The sequence below is a fragment of the Primulina tabacum genome, chromosome 14 (genome assembly GCF_025594145.1).
Source record: "Primulina tabacum isolate GXHZ01 chromosome 14, ASM2559414v2, whole genome shotgun sequence".
NCBI lineage: Eukaryota > Viridiplantae > Streptophyta > Magnoliopsida > Lamiales > Gesneriaceae > Primulina > Primulina tabacum.
Genome location: NC_134563.1, coordinates 31,734,127 through 31,741,021, shown reverse-complemented (window position 1 = coordinate 31,741,021; position 6,895 = coordinate 31,734,127).

The window sequence follows — 6,895 nt, the reverse complement described above, 5'->3', positions numbered from 1 at the left end:
GATGTGATAAAAAAATAGTAGATATCTTGTGAGACTGTTTTACGAATATTTTATTCGTGAAACATGTCAGTCTTGTTGATATTTACAATAATAAGTAATACTTTGGCATAAAAAGTAATATTTTCTCATGGATAATCCAAATAGGAAATTCTTCTTACAAAATTGACTCGTGAGACCGTCTTTCAAATATTTTTGTGTAAAAAAATTATGTGAGTTTTAAAAAATTTGAGTTGGATGTTGAATATTAATTGGTAAATAATAACATGTTTAGTTTGATTTATTAAATTTTGGATAAGGTATTAAATTACAAATTTATATTTTTTAATAATAAATAAATATAATTTTAAAATATACGAAGATAATATTGTAATTTTATACTCAATTATTTGATTGATTTGAAATAAATAATTAATAATTTGTTTGATGCAAGATAAATAATCAATACTTAAATTCGCAACCAAATGTTAAACTTAAGAAGTCAAATGTATTTTTTTATATTCAATGATTTAATTGATGTAAAATAAATAATTAATTATTGATTGATGTGATAAATAATCAATGCAAAAATTCACGATCAAACATTGAATTTTATAAGTCAAATATATTTTTTTAGCACAACACAATATCACATACACGATAATATGGCCGAAGTTTTCATTGGGCCCAATGTGGACAGCTGCCCACATTGGAAGCAGCGGAGACAGAAATTTGATAATATTCAGGCTAAATTTTTTAACATAATACAAAATAATGCATGTCAATTAACTTCATATCAATTAGATTTTATGGCATAATTTTTTTATTTTTTATTTTTGCTATGTCTTTCTTTTTCTAGATTTATAGAATTGTTGCACGCGGATTTGTTTGGTCATATTTCTGTACAAAGTTTAATAAAAAATGAAATACACCCTAACAATCATTGATGATCTCTCTGTATTTATCTGGGTATTTTTCCTCAATAGAAAAAATAAAACAAGTGATCAACCGATTAAATTTCTAAAACGTGCTCAAAATGAAAAATCATGTATGATTTAAAAAATTTGAACCGGAGATCGCGGTACTGAATTTACTAACAAAATTATTGAGCTCTAGTTAGATGAACGTGGAATCAAACATCAATACTTAGCTGCTACAACTCCCCAAAAAATCGGTGTTGTAGAAAGAAGGAAGGACACTCTAAAAGAAGCTGCAAGAACAATGCGAGAATATTTATCAATGTTTCTGGGCAGAAACATTAAATATCGCATGTTATAATCAAAACAAAACAATTGTAAACAAAAAAGCTAGTAAAACTTCAAATGAAATCTGGAATAATATGAAACATTATATTTCCTATCTTCATGTATTTGGGTGAATATATTTCATTCATAATAATGATAAATCTCATCTATCTGTCTTCGATGTTAAGTTTGATGTTGGTTTTTATGGGATACTCTGCACTTAGTAAAGCATTTAACAAGATACTAAATGTGGAAGAAACAGTTCATGTAGTATTTGATGAATCAATTGATACTCCAGTTCAATCTAATTTACATGATTTGAGTAATAGAATGGAAAAACATTCATTTAGATATACTGACAGTGAGGATGAAGTAATTATGCCAAAAATATTTCAATCTCTTTAACCTGAAGTACCTGATGCAGAACCAGAAGAGAAGAATAACAGAGAACAAAACAATGAAGAAGAGAATAATACTGATCAAGAACCCCTGACTGAAGTTCCAGTACATAGTACATATTGATGTTGATCTGGAACAAGTAGAGGATATCTTTTATCCTCCTCTCATGTGGAATAAAACTCACTTTCCTTATCTGGTAATAGTTAACCCTTCAACTCCTCTTAAAACTAGAAAACAAATGTAAATGATATATGCATACTGCTTTCATATCTCAACTTGAACCTAGAAGACAGAAAACGCCCTTGATGATCCTGGTTAGGTCGAAGCTATGAAGGGAGAGTTAAATCAGTTTGATAGAAATAAAGTATGGAATTTTGTATCTAGACCTAATCATCAATATGTTATAGGAATTACCAAATGGGTTTACAAAAATAAATTGAATCAAGAAGGATTAGTAATAAGAAATAAAAAATAATTGTAGCACAAAGATTCAGACAAGATGAAGGAATAAAAATTGATAAAACATGTTCTCTTTTTGCTAGAATATAAGCCATTGGAATAATTATGTTTATGTCGTTTCTAAGAACTTTAAAGTATTTCAAATTGATGTTAAAAGTGCATTCTTAAATATATTTTTGCGAGAAAAATTTTATGTTGAACAACCTCTTAGATTTCTTGAGCACACACTTCTTAATCATGTATTCAATTTGAACAAAGTCTTGTATGGATTGAAACAAACAACTAGGGCACGTTGTAGCACTCTGTCTCAGTTCATGATTGATCATGAATTTACTATAGCTTTGTGAACAAGACTCCGATTAAATTATGAAAAATGAGCATACATTAATTGTGCAAGTATATGTGGATTACAACATTCTTTGATCTACTAACACTCAGTTGCATGAGAAATTTGTCATGTTAATACAAGATAAATTTGGGATCAAAATGATGGGAGAATTGGCACTCTTCTGAGGATTGCAAGTTAAGCAGATTCAATCTAAAACCTTCATAAGTCAAGTATACAAAAGAATTGCCGAAAAAGTTTGGCATGAAAATAAGCTCTCCTGCAACAACTCCCTTGAGTTCATAAACTAAATTAGAGAAAGATGAAGGAGGAATTTCTGTATAGATAAAAATATATCAAGACCTAATAGGTTCACTGTTATATTTAACTGCCAGTAGAACTGATATTATGTTTGTTGTCTGTATCTATTCAAGATTTCAATCTGAACCTAAACAGTCACATTATCTTGCTGAAAACGTATACTAAAAAATAAAATTAGATATTCAAATGCTGACTATGTAGGATGTAAGCTTGATAGGAAAAATACAAGTGGCTCTTGTCAATTTATTTGTGACAGTTAGATCTCATGGTTTAGTAACAATCAAACTTTTATTGCTACATCAACATCAGAAACTAAATATTTGGCTCTTGGAAGTTGTTGTTCTCAACTTCTCTCGATTCAGCAACAACTGAGAGATTATGAAACAGATGCCTATGAATCACTTATATTATGTGACAACACAAGTGTGATTGCAATCACGTACAATCTACAGTTGCATTCAAGAACCAAACACATTGATACAAGGCATCACTTCATTAGAAATCGTGTTATGAAACAAGATATCATATTGAAATATGTATTTACTGAACAATGGGTTGTTGATATCTTTAACAAACTACTACCTGAGTCTAAGTTTTCTTATTTTTGAAATATTTTAGTATTAATTGATTTATGTTAATTATTTCTTAATTCATGCATAATTTTAAGAGGAATCATGTATTTGTGTTTACCATAATTTTGCTAAACACTAATTTAATGTTACATTGATAAAACAGAAGGGTGTACTGAATTTAGATCTTTGCTGATCTTCGGCACTCCTCTATTCAGTGGACGTTATTATATAGTGTGAACAACTTGACTCATATCCAAGCATTAAATTTTAAGGAGAACCGACAATTATTCTTTTTAAATTTAAATTCCTTCATTTTCTCTTATTGGTTACTTAACATAAAGTTATTTTAAAATTTTGAAAATAACCACAAACATGTCAACATTTTTCTTTACTGGTTTTCTCTTATTTTTCTTTACTGATTTTGGCAGCAACTCTTCGAAATCTTTCATTCAAAACTCTTTCTGCGATATTTTTGCATCCTTGAAATATTTTACTTCTATTCATTCATATTTTTGCAGAAAACTGATCACATACAAGATGAACCCCAACCAAGTCAACTTCGAATTTGTTTACTCTACTGAGGTTGCTGCAATGGTGTCCATGTTCAAGTCTCCGGAGACTTCTGTACTACGTACTTTTCTGAGTTTATATGTTATCACCTTTGAAGATACTCTGTTTGAGTTCGACTCCAAAGCTACAACTACTGCCACAAAGCAAGATCTCTTGTATTCTGTGTGGCAAGACGATCATTTTGATGAAGCTTAGCTCGCTTCGAGCTTCAAACTCCCCACTAAAGTATTGTCTGGTGATATCCCATAAAGATCCGGGTCATCATTTTACCCGTTTTGTTACTTGGATAGCCCGAGTCAAAGTTATTGTTTCGGGTACTCTCCTCAAACACCCGAGCACTATGCCTCTTCCCGGGCAATCATCATCATAGCCCGGGCTCTCAAGCAAATACCCGGGCTCTCACGCAAATACCCGGGTACCCTACTACCCGGGCCACCTCGAGAATTGCACCACACTCGAGTGTGATTGGTACAGGCCGTCTAATCTGTCAGAACCACTTGGGTTTGGAGTGTCCTAGAAGTCGTCAGAAGCTACAAGTATGGGCAGCCGACTTGCCATATTTAGTAGGTGGCACGAGAATCGAGGTACCTACCCCATTTTTCTACTATAAATAGCAGGTTATTAAGGTCATTTATAGATTCTGAAATATTTGAACTTTCAAGCACTTACATATTTCGTCTCAAATATTGCTTGTGTTCATCTAAAAACTTGCTGACTTTAGCATCGGAGTGGCTACGCCGGACACCCCTTCGACGCCCATTCACAAGTTCCTTTCTTAGTTGCAGGTGTTGTTGCAGCCATTATCTTCACTCAACTTCCCAAAACACTAAAAATTATTGATTCGATCCGTTGGAGCTCCTTACCCGGCTCATCCATTTCAGCGAGATCACATCATCTGGTATCACTTCTTTATCCAAGACTATTGTGTCCTGAATGAAGATGAATTTTTTGCTACTAGAGAAAGCATTTCGGTTTCATGCAAAAATTAAAGAAGCAGATGAAAATGGAGTTTCAAGTGTTCATTGATCGAGATTTTCTAACATATGAATTTATAACATTGATTTTCTAACACAATAGTTTATAACATTTAAATATCTCCAAGTTGTTCGATATCATGGCAAGCGTACGAGTCAAATTTTAATATATTGTAACAAGTACGAGTATCGTCCCACATATATTGATATATGAAAAATTTACCCTCAAACATAATTCTTTAGTCAACTTTATCGAGCTAATAGGTGAAAGTTTATTAGACTAAACGAAATTTGAATAAAATGATGAAACTAGCGCAATATAAATAATAAATAAACAATGGTTAGGATTACAGTTTACCTACCCCTTAATCTTCGTTAATAATTGACTTTCAATTCTTAAGTATTCTCTGATGGAACTCCTTAATATATCAATATAGTATGTCGAGTTATATTAAATTAATTCAACAAAATATAGTAATTAAGTGTCATTGCGTTATTTCTTAGCTTTCTATTGCGGCTGCATTATGTAGGTGACCCATTTTAATGTCTAGGTTTCACCTTTTTATAGAGTCCCAAGAGTCCACTTTCTTTTCTTTCCTTTTCCATTTCGCGCAGAATTATTCTTTTCTATTTCCATAATCGTGTTTGGGCGGAATAAAATTTTTGTCAGGGCATGTTCTTGTGCTTTTTTTTCTCTCTCAGTTGCAAAATTAAGTGATTAAAGGAAATTTTTAAAATTATAAAAAGAGTAACCATAGTATAGATAATGTTGAGTGAGATAATTGTCTTTGCTGAAGTAGAACATTCGAAACGCGGTGTTTAAACTGCTATACGGTTTAAAAAGTTAAAGTTTCATATTTACCACAAATTATAGATTTCGGTAAAACGACAACCGCTCGATCCTACAATTCGTATTGAAGCCAAGGTCATGGGTTCGATTTTCCTTAAATGCAATGAGTGCAATCATTGAGAGAGATTGTTGTGTGCAGTAATTGTTCATGCTCTGTAAAACAATCGAAACATTATGTTTAAGCTGCTATGCAGTTTAAAATATTTGAATTACATTGTCACCACTAATTGTTACTACTAGCTATAATTTTTGATAAAACAGTGCTTATAATAATAAAATCTAGAATTTAAATTCTGAGTTCGATCCGAGGGAAAAAAAATTATTCTCCTTTCTCCATTTTTATGCACTATAGTTCTTTGTGAGATGCATTAGTGGAACACTTTTGTCCTCTATTAGTATAATTACAAAGCCATTATAAAAAAAGACCTTTTTTTTTCAATATCTGCCTACTCAAAAAGATTTGAACACCTACATTTGTCTCCTGCGGTGTCTTTTATTGAAAATTTAGGTTTTTTTTTTTCCCTATTTCCCATCAATCTTATAAAGTCTACAAGGAATCTAATTTAAGGTATCACTTTTGTAACCTTACCATTATTCTTATATGTCATTCAAAATAGATAGGAAGATAATAAATTAGTAAATTATTCAATTCATTAGCTAAAATAGTTATTGGTTAATCAATAAGTTATTAAATATTCAATATTTTATATATTTTTAGAAATCTAAACATTCATTGTCTTTTGTAGTTTAAATGTCCCATCAATTAAGTTCAATTTATTGCATTTAATCCCTTGTCTTTTGTGGTTTAGTCAGTTAAACATGTGTAGTTAGTTGTGTAGGTCAAATAATATTTCTTTACAAAATTCCATGAATAATTTGGAAAATAATAATTCTTATATAAAAATTCATGTTGATTCCATAATTATCAATTAAATCATATATTTTATATTAACTTAATCGGTTCCCTATTCGGCTTTCCATCCACCACTAGATAAATTATTTATTTATTTAATTAATTAATTGTTGCTTGGGATTCACGTAGCCATTATTTTGATCGGTCAATGGCTAATAAACAATACATCGTGTTTTGAACAAATCGATTATTTGTGCCAGTGCGTGATTTTGTGATTTTGTTCGTTTTTGTAGTGCTTGAATCGTTGTACGTAAAAAATATATATACACATGTCGGTAGACAAATATTTTAT